This window comes from Phyllopteryx taeniolatus, chromosome 16, assembly GCF_024500385.1.
Source record: "Phyllopteryx taeniolatus isolate TA_2022b chromosome 16, UOR_Ptae_1.2, whole genome shotgun sequence".
Classification (NCBI taxonomy): Eukaryota; Metazoa; Chordata; class Actinopteri; order Syngnathiformes; family Syngnathidae; genus Phyllopteryx; species Phyllopteryx taeniolatus.
This window is the reverse complement of record NC_084517.1, coordinates 2,381,713-2,398,650: the sequence shown is the minus strand read 5'-3', so window position 1 is coordinate 2,398,650 and position 16,938 is coordinate 2,381,713.

Genomic DNA, 16,938 nt, shown 5'->3' with positions numbered 1-16,938 from the left:
ACATTTTTTTCTGTTCTGTTAACATAAGTAAATAACTATAATTTGACATCTGTATCGATAAAAAAGAATATGCTTTCTTTTTTTTAATTTAACTTAGTTTTTTTTAGTAAAACAGTACATCTGAAAACTGGGTAACAATAATAATTTTATTTGAGCATTAAAAAATATAATTTTGGTTAAAGGACTTCTATATTACCATTAGAGAAATGTACGTTTGTAGAAAATGAGTTTAGTAATTAGCAATGCTGTTCATTTAGGGACGCTGCAGCATAAACGTTACATTGGGTGATGGTCTCATGTTAAGCACTGTGTATCCTACTGAACTGAATGGACATACAAACATCGCTATTTTTATCAATGAGCAAGTTGTCATTAACTTTTTACCCAAAAAAAAAAAGGTTCATGCATGATTTAAAGTATACTTTACTGTATTTAGATTTGGACTGGCTTTTCATTCTTCTGAGAGTGTTTGCAGGTCCTGTCCCTACAAAAGTTCATATTCACCTGTTGGACGATGTTTTTTTATGTCAAGGATGACCACGCCACTGTCCAAGTCTGATCTTGAAGTGAGAGAAGTTGATGTTGTAGATGTTGTCCACTGGCAAACACAGGTAATCTGGCATATTCAGCAAACACGACATGAACCAAATCCGATTTCAGCATTTAGATTGTAGAAAAAAAGTAGTGTATGATAATGTACTGTGGATTATATTTAAAATTCTGTCTTACCCTCAGTGTACCTGTCGAGTCTTTAGACCTGCTGTGGGGTCACTGGTTCATCAGATCTCCATTCATCCAAGACTTCCCCTTCCTCTTTTTCAACCAGTGGCACTCCTTGTGAAATAAACCTGTTCCAGTCCTCTACTCTTTTGTTCTCACCTTTCTCTATCAGGCATTCCTCCAATATGTTTTCATCCTGCCTATCCATTTGCTCTCCAAATGCCTCACAATGTCATTGTAGTCTGTTTGCAAAATGTAGTGAAGGCAGGTTGTGGTGGATGATTTGTTCCGATGCTGTCTAAAGTGATTATGTCACTCTGGATTTGTCTCAGATTGTCAATCCGTAATTAAAACTGGACACTGAGTGACATTGTATGTCATAGTTTTATGATCATTAGCAAAATTATTGTATCCGAGATCACCTTGGTATCACCTTCAATTTGGAAGATGATAGTGCATGCATTATTTTCATCAGGTGGTTAGATTTTTTGTATTTTTTGTATTTGTTAGCAGGAATACATGCAAACTACAGCTAAACTACAGGGGGGGAAAAATAATAATGAGTGCAGAACAAGAATCCATTTAGTACCCTATTTTAGTGTAGGTTGTCAATCCTCAAACCCAGCCAGTTGGCGTACATGTTGGCCACGTATCGTACATTTACAGTTGATTTGTGTTGTATTGAATTCTCCGTCATGTAATCAGGTTGTCAGACAGTGAACAAATGTTTGGTTATGTCTGTAGGGTTCAGGGTGTACCCCGCCTCCTGCCCGATGACAGCTGGGATAGGCTCCAGCACGCCCGCGACCCTAGTGAGGAGAAGCGGCTCAGAAAATGGATGGATGGATGGATGGATAATGAAATGTTTGCATGTTTTTACATCAAGTGCATTACTAACAGCTGATTAAATAATCATTTAGTTCATGTGTTTGTCTTGTCCCCTCTCCTCTGGCATATCTATATCTTCCCCTTCATCTTCATCGTCCTCTTCTTGCAGTGTACACACTTTCAAAATGTGTCTATGCATCGTCTGTCACACACAATGGCTGAATGATATGATTACGAGGTACCAAAAAGGTCACATCAATGTAGGACATTCCCTTATATATTAAGGACAATAGAATGTGAAGACTCATTGTGATAGTCGGTTTATCATGCTGATGAGGCGACAGGCCTCCTACTCCTTCGTCATGCCCTCCTTCGGGTCAGGCTGCTCTTTCTCCACCCGGTCCATCACCAAGTTAATTCTGGCTTTGGCCTCACGGTACTCTTCTGTGTCTGAGCCAGAGTCACCGGAGTACTGGGATGCATACTGGAATTCCTTCTCCCATATAGCAGTCCTCGAGCTGCCAGCAGACCAGCAGCATTCACGTAACTCGTGTAGTTCACAAAACAGAAAAACAATGGACAATTTACTGCGCAGTAAACTTTAATTATAAAAGTGTACAAATGCTACATGACATTATGAAAGTGGAAAAATGCATTCTTAATGCCAAGAAAGGTAAACGCACGTAGGTATATACTCACTGGCCACCCAAGTGTAATGAGATCAAACACAAAACTTCTATCACAAGGTCTGCCCTCCAATCAATCAACATTTATTGACATAGCACTTTTCATAAAAATGTATGAAAGTTGGGTCAACTGACGCAGGAGACACAAACATACTGATCGTCACTGATGACTATCCTTGCTGACTCTGGGTGAGAGTTGGGTTACACCCTGAACTGGTCACCAGTCAATCGTAGGGCACATATAAACAAACAACCATTCGCACTCACATTCACACCTAAGGGGCAATTTAGAGTTTTCAGTTAACCTAATGCACAATATGAGCTACTTAGCACATTACAAGGTGAGAGCCAATATATTTTAGCTGTGTACTTAGGGTCATTCTCTTTGTTAAAGGTGTGAACCTTCGGCCCAGTCTGATGTTCTTAGCACTCTGGAGAAGGATTTGGTCCAGGATATCCCTATCGAGTCACTCTGCCATAAAGCCCGACTGGTGGAGGGCTGCAGTGGTGGTTCACTTTCTAGAACTTTCTCCCATTTCCCGACTGCATCTCTGGAGCTCAGCTACAGTGATCTTTGGGTTCTTCTTTACCTCTCTCACCAAGGCTCTTCTACCCCATTGCTCAGTTTGGCCGGACGGCTAGCTCTAGGAAGGGTTCTGATCGTCCCAAACGTCTTCCCTTTCAGGATTATGGAGGCCGGTGTGCTCTTAGGTACCTTAAGTCCCTAATTATTTTGTAACCTCGCTCAGATCTGTGCCTTGCCACAATTCTGTCTCTGAGCTCTTCAGGCAGTTCCTTTGACCTCATGATTCTCATTTGGTCGGACATGCACTGTGAGCTGTAAGGTCTTATATAGACAGGGGTGTGGCTTTCCTAATCAAGTCCAATCAGTATAATCAAACATAGCTGGACTCCAATGAAGGTGGAGAACCATTTTAAGGATGATCAGAAGAAATGGACAGCACCCGAGTTAAATATATGAGTGTCCAAGCAAAGGGTCTGAATACTTATGGCTGTGTGATATTTGAGTTTTTCCTTTTTAATAAATCAGCAAAAATTTCAAAAATTACCTTTTTTTCTGTCAATATGGGGTGCTGTGTGTACATTAATGAAAACATTAACTTAAATGATTTTAGCAAATGGCTGCAATATAACAAAGAGTGAAATATTTAAGGGGGTCTGAATACTTTTCGTACCTACTGTATTCAAGTCACCGGCGGTTATTCATTCATTGATTCATTTTCTCTACCGATTATCCTCACTAGGGTCATGGGCGTGCTGGAGCCCACCCCAGCTATCTTTGGGCGAGAGGCGGGTTACAACCTGAACTGGTCGCCAGCCAATCGCAGGGCACATATAAACAAACAACCATTCGCACTCACATTCACATCTACGGGAATTTAGAGCCGTCAATTAACCTACCGTGCATGTTTTTGGGATGTGGGAGGAAACCGGAGTACCCGGAGAAAACCCACGTAGGCATGGGGAGAACATGCAAACTACACACAGGCGAGGGCGGATTTGAACCTGGGTCCTCAGAACTGTGAGGCGGATGTCGCTAACCAATCATCCACCATGCCACCTCACCGGCAGTTATCACCAGCTAATTCTGTATTTAATAAGGGTACCCTCTCATGTCTGTTGCCATACCGGCCAAGAGCAGTGACAATGCACAGATTGCTGCAATTACACACCATTCACTTCCGCACAGAGATAAGTGTGCCCCATTTAAAAGGAATCAGAGGAGCCACTTTGATTGGACAGGGTTGAAGTTGGCTGGGATCACACCCACAACAGTGCAAAACTTACAATCAACTTTGATGAGCAAAATCCATAGCAATCTACACAAATTAATGCATTTAATAATCAGCATCTCTGGTGAGTATGATCCCTCACTATATCATGGTTCACTTTTGCAGATAGGTCAGTGTAGTGCAGCTATACTCACCAGGACATCTCTGGCACAGTTAGCTTTATTGGCCATATGATTTTAACATGGTAGCAATGACTCACAGAAGCTCAGTTGGGCTCTTTTTCTTAACATAAAAATATATCTTCAAGAGTAATTGCCATTCATGCATCTAGCAAGTTACCAAATTGCTTGAAGATACAAAGAACATGACCAGAAAGTCAGTGTTTAAAACACAAGCCACCGTCGGAGTTTTATGAAATAAATTCATAAATACCAACCTGAGCCCGACAAATAGCTAATGGACACACTCATCACAATATCGGCAGGAATAAATGCAAGTAAAGAGCAACATTTAGCTTGATTTCCTACAACTACAGTACAGTAGTTAAAAACATCACTGCAATGAATTCTGGGCACCCATAATGCTCTGAGCTGACTACATTGCCAGGACCTGCAGTGTGAGCAACGGTGCCAATATTTAAGGCAGGAAATTGGCTGTTCACATCATGTTCACGTAGGCTCATCACGTCGCTGAAGCAGAGCACAAAGATATTTGCTGGTGTAGAGTGTGTGGATGGTGACCTCAAGTGGATGAGTAAAATAACTTAACCTCAATAAAGTATCACATATTGGCATTGGCTTGCAAATTTAAAACTTCTGAATTTATATAATAATGTAATAAATATTTGTCCGCTACTTCCCTGGAATGTAAAACGACGGTTCACTCTATTTTATTTACATTCTTTATGTTTTTGTCATGTGATCAATATTGATTGAACTGCTTAAGATGATGTAGGTGGCACAGTGTTCATGCTGTTATATTGTATTTTGTTGTTGTTTTGTGTTGTATAGTATTGATGGTTTTTAAAATTACGTCTTGATAGTGGTGGTATTAAAAGGTGGGTTAAGTCAGGCAAGTCTCCACTGAAGACCCAGGTTGGCATGCACGGCACACCAGTACGTCCACCTAATGTTGTGGCCAGAGAGTTTACTGTGTATCTCAAGTTGGAATACAGTACAGTAGCTTTATCCTGCTGACCACATATGTTCCTTTAGTGCAGTTAGGACAGTACTGTACCATTATCCTCGCAGAGCACAAACAGAAGCTCAGCGGCACAGTGCTTCACATCTGTGTCAACATGGGTCATCAGGCGGACCAGCTGCCCTCTCAGTGTGGGATCGTGTTCTGGACAGATGGATAGCAACAGCCGTCAGGGGAGGTAAGATTTGGGGTCGGTTGAAAGAAAGCATTGTCAGCACTGTCCACGGGATGTCTAAAGACATGGAGTCACAGACAAGGGGAAATTTCCAAGATTGTGTGACCATGTGTCACAAAATTCTAAGAGGATCCCTTTCAGGAATACCTATCTGCTCTATTTATTATCAAATTAATGTTGGTTAAAAAAAGAAAAGCAAAGAAAATGTACCTGTTGTCGCAAATAGTGACGTGTCTCCCTGTGCACCCGAGAGCTCTCAGTCAGCAGATTAAGTACAGGAATTCGTTTCTCCTTCAGCTTCTCACTTTGAGTGACATGAGATCAGAGATTCTTACGATCTATACCAGGGGTGTCAAACTCTTTTTTGTCTCGGGCCGCATTGTAGTTATGATTTCCCTCAGAGGGCCGTTAGAACATTGAAACATATAAATGTTTAATCATCACCAAAACATATTATGACCATTACACAACAAATTGAGGGATAACTAGTTTTGAAATCAGAAGACAAGGATAATAGTTTGTTCAAGTATTGTTTAAGTTCCTGTAGAAGAAGGGTTTGGTAATAGAAAAATGCAATATCTCAACATTATTGTTTATTATTATGACAATTTGGAATTTGAGTACAGATTTTAGCAAAAATCACGAAAGTTGACGACCATGATTTGCTTTCGCGGGCCACATAAAATGATGTGGCGGGCCGCATCTGACCCCCAGGCCTTGAGTTTGACACCTATAGTCTAGATGAAACAGCTTTGAAGTTAGAAATTGTAAGTCTTCATTCTGTCTACATCTGTCATCTTACTGTATAACTGTCTATACACACACAGTTAAGTAAAAAATCATGGATAACCTGACCATATTTTAAATTAAAGTGGATTTTTATTTTGTGAGAGTAAGTTAGAGAAGTGTGGAGATGGGGCTCGAAGGCGAGTGCCTGGTGGCTGGGCCTGCACTCATGGCCGAAAGGGTAACGTGGGTCCCCCTTCCTATGGGCTCACCACCTGTGGGAGGGGCCATAGGGGTGCAGTGCAAGCTGGGCGGTTGGCGAAGGCAGGGACCTAGGCGATCTGCTCCCCGGCTACAGAAGCTGGCTCAAGGGACGTGAAATGCCACCTCTATGGCAGGAAGGAGAAGGGTTGGTGTGTGAGGGCGAGGTCGCCTCCACACACAGCTTGGACTCTGGTACCAGTCCTCTCGAGAGGGGTTGGACTCTCTTCCACTCGGGAGTTGCCCACGGTGAGAGGCGCCGAGCAGGTGTGGGTATACTTATGGCCGCCCGGCTCGGCGCTTGTACGTTGGGGTTCACCCCGGTGGATGAGAGGGTAGCCTCCCTCCGCCTTCGGGTGGGGGGTGGGTCCTGACTGTTGTTTGTGCCTATGCACCAAAGAGCAGTTCAGAGTACCCACCCTTTTTGGAGTCGTTGGAGGGCGTGCTGGAGATCGCTCCCACTGGGGACTCCATCGTTCTGCTGGGGGATTTCAATGCTCACATGGGCAATGACAGTGAGACCTGGAGGGGCGTGATTGGGAGGAACGCCCCCCCCCCATTCAGAACCCGAGCGGTGCTCTGTTATTGGACTTCTATGCTCATCACGGATTGTCCATAACGAACATGTTCAAGCGTAAGGGTGTCCACATGTGCAGGATCCTGTTCGTGGACTTCAACTCAGCATTCAACACCATCATCCCTGAACTCCTTTCCTCCAAGCTTCTCCAGCTCAGCGTCTCACCAGCAATCTGCCAGTGGATTTACAGCTTACTGACGGGCAGTACACAGCAGGTGAGGCTGGGGGAGGCCCCCTCATCCACACGCAGCAACAGCACTGGGGCGCCCCAAGGTTGTGTCCTCTCTCCACTGCTCTTTTCTCTCTCCACGAACGACTGCACCTCAATGCACCCGGCTGTCAAACTCCTGAAGTTTGTTCGGCCTCATCAAGGACGGTGACGAGTCTGCATATCGACAGGAAGTGGAGCGGCTGGAGCTCTGGTGCGGCCAACACAACCTGGAGCTGAACACACTCAAGACTGTAGAGATGATTGTGGACTTCAGGAGGCATCCTTTGCCAAAGCTGCCCCTTACGCTGTCCGGTTGCCTTGTGTCAACCGTCGAGACCTTCAAGTTCCTGGGAATTACAGTCTCTCAGGACCTGTAGTGGGCGATCAACATCAACTCTGTCCTCAAAAAGGCCCCTGCGGCTTCTGAGAAAGCCACAGGAGCTGCTGAGGCAGTTCTACACAGCGGTCATCGAATCAGTCCTGTGTTCTTCCATCACAGTCTGGTTTGGTGCTGCTACAAAAAAGGACAAACTCCGACTGCAACGGACAATCAAAACTGCTGAAAGGATTGTCGGTACTCCCCTACCCACCCTTGAAGACTTGCACGCTGTCAGAACTTAGACAAGAGTGTGCAAAATCCTCTCGGACCCTCCACATCCCGGTCACCAGCTCTTCCAGCTCCTCCCCTCAGGTAGGCGCTACCGATCAATGCAAACTAGAACTAGCATACATTCCAACAGCTTCTTCCCTCTTGCAATCAACTTCTTAAACACCTAACCTACAATTTCATTACAACATGTTGGCAATTTTTTTTTTGTCTTGGGTTTGTTGTCACATTTCTGTGGGGCCAATTATACATTACTTGTCCACTCACTGTATTAGTCTCGCCACGCTGCACTATTTGCATATCTGTTGTTGACCAATACTGGGCACTCACGCCAGAGTAGCATCTGCTCCATTTGCACACTGATTGAGGAGTATCTGCAACATTTGCACAATCAACATTGTCCCAGATTATCGCACTACACGTCACTTTAAACCGCATACACTCCTTGAAGTCTCGGCACCCTTTGCACAATGGCCATTGCACCGGACTATTGCAATATTAGTCATTCGAACTGCTCTAAGTGCGAGAGGACTCTGCATCTTTTTGCACAATTGTCAAAAGAAAAAGAAAAAATGTACCGCCATTACCAGATAACTAGCAACCCTTTATTGCTCAGTGACTGTTTTTTTGTGTCAATGTCTTTATGTCTTAAAAGTGTTCTCTGTTAATTGACTGTCTGTTGTCGTACTTGAGCGGCTCCAACTACCGGACACAAATACCTTGTGTGTTTTTTGGACATACTTGGCAAATAAAGATGATTCTGATTCTGATTCTGATTGAAGTCTCGGCGCCCTTTGCACAATGGTCATAGCACCGGACTATTGTAATATTAGTCATTCGATTCTGCATCTTTTGCAGTTGTCAAAAAAAATAAATAAATAAAAAATGTACCGGCATTACCTGTCATATGTGTGTGTGTTCCGGGTTTTGTCTTCCCCCCCTGTTTCACACACACCTGCTCATGTGAGCATCTTCATCACCTGTGCCTCGTTCACCCTAATTACCCCTTGTATATAACCTCGTGTCTCATTTCCTCTCATTGCCAGTTCGTTGTACCTTGTCGTCGCGTTCCAGCATTCCTTGTTTCCACGTCATAGATTCACAGTAAGACTTGACCCTGTTCCGATTATCGACCTTGTCTCTTTGCCTCATGTTTTTGGATACTGTTGCCTCTCTTGGATTGCCTGCCTATGTACCGACCTATGCCCGTCTATTAAACCTCTCTTTTTGGAAACTGTCAATTTGTTTTGGAGTCGTGCATTTTTGGGTCCTATCCTCTGTTCCGTTCATGACAGAACGAACTGGCCAGAACATGGACCCAGCAGACTCAGACCCGGTGCGCAAAGCCCTTCAAGCGCAGGGTCAACGCCTCGCGAAGCAGGATGAGCAGATTGCCGCCCTCCACCTTCATCTAGAGGGACTGTCAAGGAATCAGGACAATATGATGAGACAGGTGGCCTCGCAGTTTGAACTTCTTTTGAATTTTTTTCAAGAGAAGGAACCAGTGGGCACCAAACCCAGTACTGCCACGGTATTTCCGTGTGAAGTAGTCACCATGCAGCCACCTGCCACCTCCGCTGCTGTCTGCCCACAGCTCTCTCGACCGGAGAGGTTCTCTGGAGAATCTGGGAACATTAAGCCGTTCATCACGCAGTGCGAACTCCACTTTGAACTGCAGGCAGCCGCCTTCCCCACCGAGCGGGCAAAGATCGCATTCGTCATTTCCCACCTGACTGGTCGTGCGGAGGCGTGGGCTACTGCTGAATGGAGCCGCAATTCTGCCGCGTGTCATTCATGGGCTTTTTTCGTCAAGACTATGGAGCAAATTTTTAAATTTTCCACTCCTGATCGTGAGGCAGCTCGCTCCCTTGTCACCTTACAACAAGGCAAGCGCAGGGTGTCAGATTACGCGATTGAGTTTCGCATTCTAGCAGCTGAGACTCATTGGAATAATCGGGCGCTACTCGATGCCTTTTTTCAAGGACTATCCCCCGCCGTCAAGGATCATTTAGTCCCGCTAGACCTGCCACCCGACTTGGACACTCTCATCGCTCTCGCCCTCAAGATCGACAGAAGGCTTTTGGATCGCGAGCTGGATGGAGATCGGCGGAGGGATGCTTCACCGCGCACTTGGAGGACGAGCCTCGGTGACAAGCCAAACCAAGGCAGATTCCCTGCTGCCAGTCTCAGTCCACTGGCTAGCGTCACCACGGATGAGCCCATGCAACTGGGCAGGTTCCGTCTCTCCCCTGAGGAACGTCAACGCCGGCTGAGGGAAGGGCGGTGCTTCTACTGCGGTCAGTTGGGTCATTCCGTGAGCAACTGTCACGTCAAAGGTGCCGGTAGCCAGGGCACGGGAGAGGTGAGTCTGAATTTCATTAAGGAAGACCCTACACGGGTTCTTCCTAAAGTGACACTATGCTCTCCTGATTTATCTCAAGTGCCCACCTGTTATCAGGATATTAAAGATGTATTTTCCAAGGCCAAATCCCTTCCACCCCACAGACCTTATGACTGTGCTATTGACTTGCTGCCTGGAACCACACCCCCACGAGGGAGGTTGTTCTCTTTTTCAGGGCCGGAACACAAGGCCATGAAGGAATACGTAGAAGAATCACTGGCAGCCGGGATCATTCGCCCATCTTCATCCCCTGCGGGAGCAGGATTTTTCTTCGTGGACAAGAAAGACAAGACCCTGCGACCCTGTATCGATTACCGGGGTCTCAATGAGATCACGGTAAAAAACAGGTACCCTCTTCCTCTCATCTCCACCGCCTTTGAGTTCCTGGAGGGAGCCAAGATTTTCACAAAACTGGACTTAAGAAATGCATATCATCTAGTCAGGATAAGGGAGGGGGATGAATGGAAAACAGCATTTAACACACCAACGGGACATTATGAATATTTGGTAATGCCTTTTGGGCTTACTAACGCTCCAGCTGTTTTCCAGAACCTTGTCAACGATGTCCTGCGCGACATGTTGAATGTTTATGTTTTTGTTTATTTAGATGATATTCTCCCTGGATGAGGAGACTCACATTATTCATGTCCGCTCTGTTTTGCAGCAGTTACTGCAGAATCAACTCTATGTCAAGGGTGAGAAATGTGAGTTCCACCAGGCGTCCGTTTCTTTTCTGGGTTTCATCCTGGCTCAAGGTGAAGTCAAGATGGACCCTTGCAAAGTCGATGCCGTTATTAATTGGCCTACTCCCACGTCACGCAAAGATGTAAAAAGGTTCTTAGGGTTCGCAAACTTCTACAGGAAATTCATCAGGAATTTCAGTTCTATAGCCTCTCCTTTGCATGATCTTACCTCGCCACACAAACCTTTTGTATGGAACCCGCTTTGTCATGCAGCTTTTCAAAAACTTAAGTCGAGCTTTACCTCCGCTCCCATCCTTACTTTGCCAGATCTCAAACAGCAGTTTGTGGTAGAAGTCGATGCGTCTGATGCCGGAATAGGAGCAGTGCTCTCCCAGAAGTCTCAAGGATGAGAAGTTACATCCTTGTGCGTTTCTCTCCAAAAAATTGACCCCAGCTGAAAAAAATTATGACATTGGCGACCGTGAACTGTTGGCAGTCAAGGTGGCTTTGATGGAGTGGAGGCACTGGCTAGAGGGGGCACATACTCCGTTTTTAGTATGGACAGATCACAAGAACCTTGACTATATTAAAACTGCCAAAAGATTAAATGCGAGGCAGGCTAGATGGGCTCTTTTCTTCTCTAGATTTAATTTTACGTTATCATACCGACCGGGTTCTAAAAATGGTAAGCCAGATGCTTTGTCACGCATTTTCTCCGAGGAGAGTTCTTTGTCCGACCCTAAGACTATTTTGCCTAAGTCATGCTTCATTTCTGCTTTTGTTTGGGACATTGAGACTGCGGTTGAAGGGGCTCTGAAAGACACTCCTAGCCCTGAAGATTCCCCCGAGAACAGGCTTTATGTGGTTCCGACCTTAAGGGGAAAAGTCATCCACTGGGCTCACACGAACCGAATGGTATGTCACCCAGGCATTGCCAAGACGCTATCAGTGGTCGAAACAGCGCTTTTGGTGGCCTAATGTTAGGAGGGATGTTAGCGATTACGTCAATGCTTGCCAGGTATGTGCTGCTAACAAGGCCTCTCATCAACGTCCTTCTGGGGAGTTGCGACCCCTGCCAATACCACAACGTCCTTGGTCAGACATTTCCGTAGACTTTGTTACAGGATTACCGGCCTCTAAAGGCAATACCACCATTCTTACAGTTGTTGACAGGTTCTCTAAGATGGCGCACTTCATTGCACTTCCAAAACTCCCCTCAGCTAAAGACACTGCCGAGCTAATGATTAATCAGGTTTTTAAGTTCCATGGTTTCCCCAAGAATGTGGTGTCTGATAGGGGTCCCCAATTCATTTCGCAATTTTGGAAGGAGTTTTGTAAACTCATAGGTGCTACCGTCAGTCTGTCATCCGGGTTTCATCCTGAAACCAACGGCCAAACCGAGAGGCTGAACCAGGACCTGGAGACGGGGCTCCGATGTCTCGCTTCACGGGAGCCGCGATCCTGGTCTCAGAAACTGGTTTGGGTCGAATTCTCCCACAATTCCCTCCCCTCTGCATCCACTGGTCTATCGCCTTTTCACGTTGTGCATGGTTACCAACCATCTCTGTTTCCTGCCATAGCCCCAGAATCCACAGTTCCAGCGGCATTAACCTTGGTGAGACGCTGTAGGAGGACCTGGGAGCGAGCCCGCCAGATGCTGCTGCGCCAGGGACGGTCCTACAAAGCCGCTGCTGACCGTCGGAGGACACCGGCCCCGAACTACAAAGTGGGTCAGCGAGTTTGGCTTTCGACCAAACATATTCCACTCCGGGTGGAGTCCAAGAAGCTCGCTCCCAGGTTCGTTGGGCCCTTCCCCATCACAAAAATAATCAACCCTGTCACCGTGAAGCTGAGGCTCCCAAGGTCCATGCGGGTCCACCCTACTTTTCACGTCAGCCTACTCAAGCCAGCCCGGGAGTCCCCTCTGGTCCCGCCTTCCAGGCCCCCTCCTCCCCCCCGGTTTGTGGATGGGGGCCCTGTCTTCTCTGTGAAGCGGCTGTTGTCATCTCGTCGGAGGGGCAGGGGGTTTCAATATCTGGTGGACTGGGAGGGCTATGGCCCTGAGGAGCGTTCCTGGGTACCGTCTGCGTTTATCGTGGATGATTCGCTCATTCGGGACCTCCACGTTGCGCATCCAGGGCCCCAGGGCCGTCTGGGGCCGTCTGTTAAGGGGGGGGGGGGTACTGTCATATGTGTGTGTGTTCCGGGTTTTGTCTTCCCCCCCCTTTTTCACACACACCTGCTCATGTGAGCATCTTCATCACCTGTGCCTCGTTCACCCTAATTACCCCTTGTATATAACCTCGTGTCTCATTTCCTCTCGTTGCCAGTTCGTTGTACCTTGTCGTCGCGTTCCAGCATTCCTTGTTTCCACGTCATAGATTCACAGTAAGACCTGACCCTTTTCCGATTATCGACCTTGTCTCTTTGCCTCATGTTTTTGGATACTGTTGCCTCTCTTGGATTGCCTGCCTGTGTACCGACCTATGCCCGTCTATTAAACCTCTCTTTTTGGAAACTGTCAAATTGTTTTGTAGTCGTGCATTTTTGGGTCCTATCCTCTGTTCCGTTCATGACATTACCAGATAACTAGCAACCCTTTATTGCTCAGTGACTGTTTTCCTCAATGTCTTTATGTCTCAAAAGTAAGAGATATTGTGTCTTGTTTTTATTTATTTTACCAGAAAGGTTAAACAAGAAAATATTTTCTTCCAGGGTGTCCTGGTCAAGATGGTTGAAAATGTTTAGATGTAATGACAGTTGACTAGGCGGCACGGTGAACGACTGGTTAGTACATGTGCCTCACAGTTCTGAGGACCGGGGATCTCCCCGTGCCTGGTTTTCTCTGGACACTCCGGTTTCCTCCCATATCCCAAAAACATGCATGGTAGGTTGATTGATGACTCTAAATTGCCCTTAGGTGTGAATGTGTGCGCGAATGGTTGTTTGTTTATATGTGCCCTGCGATTGGTTAGTGACCAGTTCAGGGTGTACCCCGCCTCTTGCCCGAAGATGGCTGGGATAGGCTCCAGCACGCCCACGACACTTGTGAGGATAAAGCGGTATGAAAAATGGATGGATGGACTGTTGACTATAGCCTATTGACTATTGCATCATCTGGTGGATTGCTTGCCCACCTTGGCCCCAATGCAAGCAGAGTGTAATAGCAAAACATGAGAAAATATTTCTCTATCTACACATATGCCCTGAAAAAATATGATTTTTTACATTTTGACATCATTGTTAAGGTGGCTCAAATCTTGCTAGAGTTCCACACTGACAGTTTAAGAAATTTGAAATTAGAGAAAGAATAAATTAGTTGTCATGTTTGGTGTTGCATGTTTAATGACTTCCTATATTAGTTTCTCACCTCAGTGCACTGGCTCTCTCCTGTGCCCTGGGGTGTAGAATCACTGTGTCTTTGACTGTGTTTTCTATCTGAGCCATCTGCAGCTATTTCCTAATTCCTGCTGCTGTAGACATGCCTGTAAGCGGATGCCACACTTTGAATATCAGTATAAACATTTTGAAGCATGGACAATCAGTGTTCATGTTCCTACTGGCTCTCTGTCCAACCCCAATTCCAATGAAGTTGGGACGTTGTTTAAAACATAAATAAAAACAGATTACAATGATTTTCAAATCATGTTCAATCTATATTTAATTGAGTACACTACAAAGGCAAGATATTTAATGTTCAAACTGATAAACGTCATTGTTTTTAGCAAATAATCATTAACTTAGAATTTTTTGGCTGCAACACGTTCCAAAAAAGCTGGAACAGGGTCATGTTTACCACTGTGTTACATCACCTTTTCTTTTAACAACATTCAATAAACGTTTGGGAACTGAGGACACTAATTGTTGAAGCTTTGAAGGTGGAATTCTTTCCCATTCTTGCTTGATTTACAGCTTCAGCTGTTCAACAGTCTGGGGTCTCCGTTGTCGTATTTTTTACGCTTCATAATGCGCCACACATTTTCAATGGGAGACAGGTCTGGACTGCAGGCAGGCCGGTCTAGTACCCGCACTTTTTTACAACGAAGCCACGCTGTTGTAACACGTGCAGAATGTGGTTTGGCATTGTCTTGCTGAAATAACCAGGGGCGTCCGTGAAAAAGACATTGCTTGGATGGCAGCATATGTTTCTCCAAAACCTGTATGTACCGTTCAGCATTAATGGTGCCTTCACAGATGTGTAAGTTACCCATGTCATTGGCACTAACATAGCCCCGTACCATCACAGATGCTGGCTTTTGAACTTTGCGTCCAGCCCGGATGGTTCTTTTCCTATTTGGCCTGGAGGACACAACGTCCACAATTTCCCAAAACAATTTGAAATGTGGACTCGTTGGACCACTGAACACTTTTCCACTTTGCGTCACTCCATCTAAGATGAGCTCGGGCCCAGAGAAGCCAGCGGAGTTTCTGGGTGTTGTTGATAAATGGCTTTTGCTTTGCATAGTAGAGTTTCAAGTTGCACTTACGGATGTAGCACCAAACTGTATTTACTGACATTGGTTTTCTTAAGTGTTCCTGAGCCCATGTGGTGATATCCTTTACACATTGTTTTTTTTATGCAGTGCCGCCTGAGGGATCGAAGGTCACGGGCACTCAATGTTGGTTTTCGGCCTTGCCGCTTACATGCAGTGATTTCTCCAGATTCTCTGAACATTTTGATGATATTGCCAGCTCGCAAATGTAGTAAACAGTTAACTTTCCCTTAAGTCTCCCAGTTGTGTTCAAAACATGCAAATCAAGTTTGTATGTTCTCCCTGTGCCTGCGTGGGTTTTCTCCGAGTACTCCAGTTTCCTCTCACGTCCCAAATACATGCAGGGTACGTTAATTGGAGACTCTAAATTGCCCGTTGGTATGCATGTAGTGTGAATAGTTGTTTGTTTTTATATGTCCTGCGATCGGCTGGTGACCAATTCAGGGTGTACCCCGCCTCTCGGCCGGAGATAGGTGGGATAGACTCCTGCACTCCCGCGACCCTATTGAGGATAAGCGGAACGGAAGATGAATGAACAAATAAATAGAAGGTGATTTGAGATAGGAGTTTAATTCATTCAGTGACATCCTCGTTACAAAAAATACTCGTATCTCAAATCAGCTTTCCTCATTGAAATGAACGGAAATGCCATTTATACATCTCAGCTTCCCACACCCAAAAAAATTTTTTTAAAAACATATTTTTGTAATGTGTCGTGTGTAGCACTCTATAATTGCACCTTACAAAAACATGAGCTGTAAGGTCTTATATAGACACGTGTGTGGCTTTTCTAATCAATTCCAATCAGTATAATCAAACACAGCTGGACTCCAATGAAGGTGTAGAACGATCTCAAGGAATCTCAGAAGAAATGGACTGCCCCCGAGTTAAATATATGAGTGTCACAGCAAAGGGTCTGAATACTTATGGCTGTGGGATATTTCAGTTTTTCTTTTTTCATAAATCTGCAAAAATTTCAACAATTCCGCTGTTTTCTGTCAATATGGGGTGCTGTGTGTTCATTAATGGGGGGGGGGGGGGGGGGTGAACTTAAATGATTTTAGCAAATGGCTGCAATATAACAAAGACTGAAAAGTTTTAGGGGGTCTGAATACTTTCCGCACCTACTGTATATATATGTCTACTTGTGTTACTCCACTGTTTGTGTTCAAACAGTCATTGCTTAAAGTTATGACACTATGACACCAATGCTAGTCGTTAGCCCGTCAAAGGTGTTTTTGCATTGATTATTAGCATTACCTAAACAGACTTTCCTAAGATAAAGCTAGGTGGTTTGGTTAAATACACAATGTGTAATTCTCTTAGTTTTATCTTTAGTTTGACAGTTAACTTCAACTGCGAGTGGCAATAAACAGCTTGAAGCACCCTTTTGAAGAATAGTTTACTATCTGCCAAACTGCTGCTTGTTCTAACGCGAGTGGAGTTGAGTTCACTGCAACAATACAGCGCTCGTATATCAAATTTTTGCACGCAAGTCAAAGTAAAAAAAAAAAAAAAAAAACAGCGTAGTGGCTCATAACTTCAAAAACTGAAGTTAGGGGACTCGTACTGTATCTCAAAGCATCAGTGTCCTATATTTTTCTCCTGTAAAATGA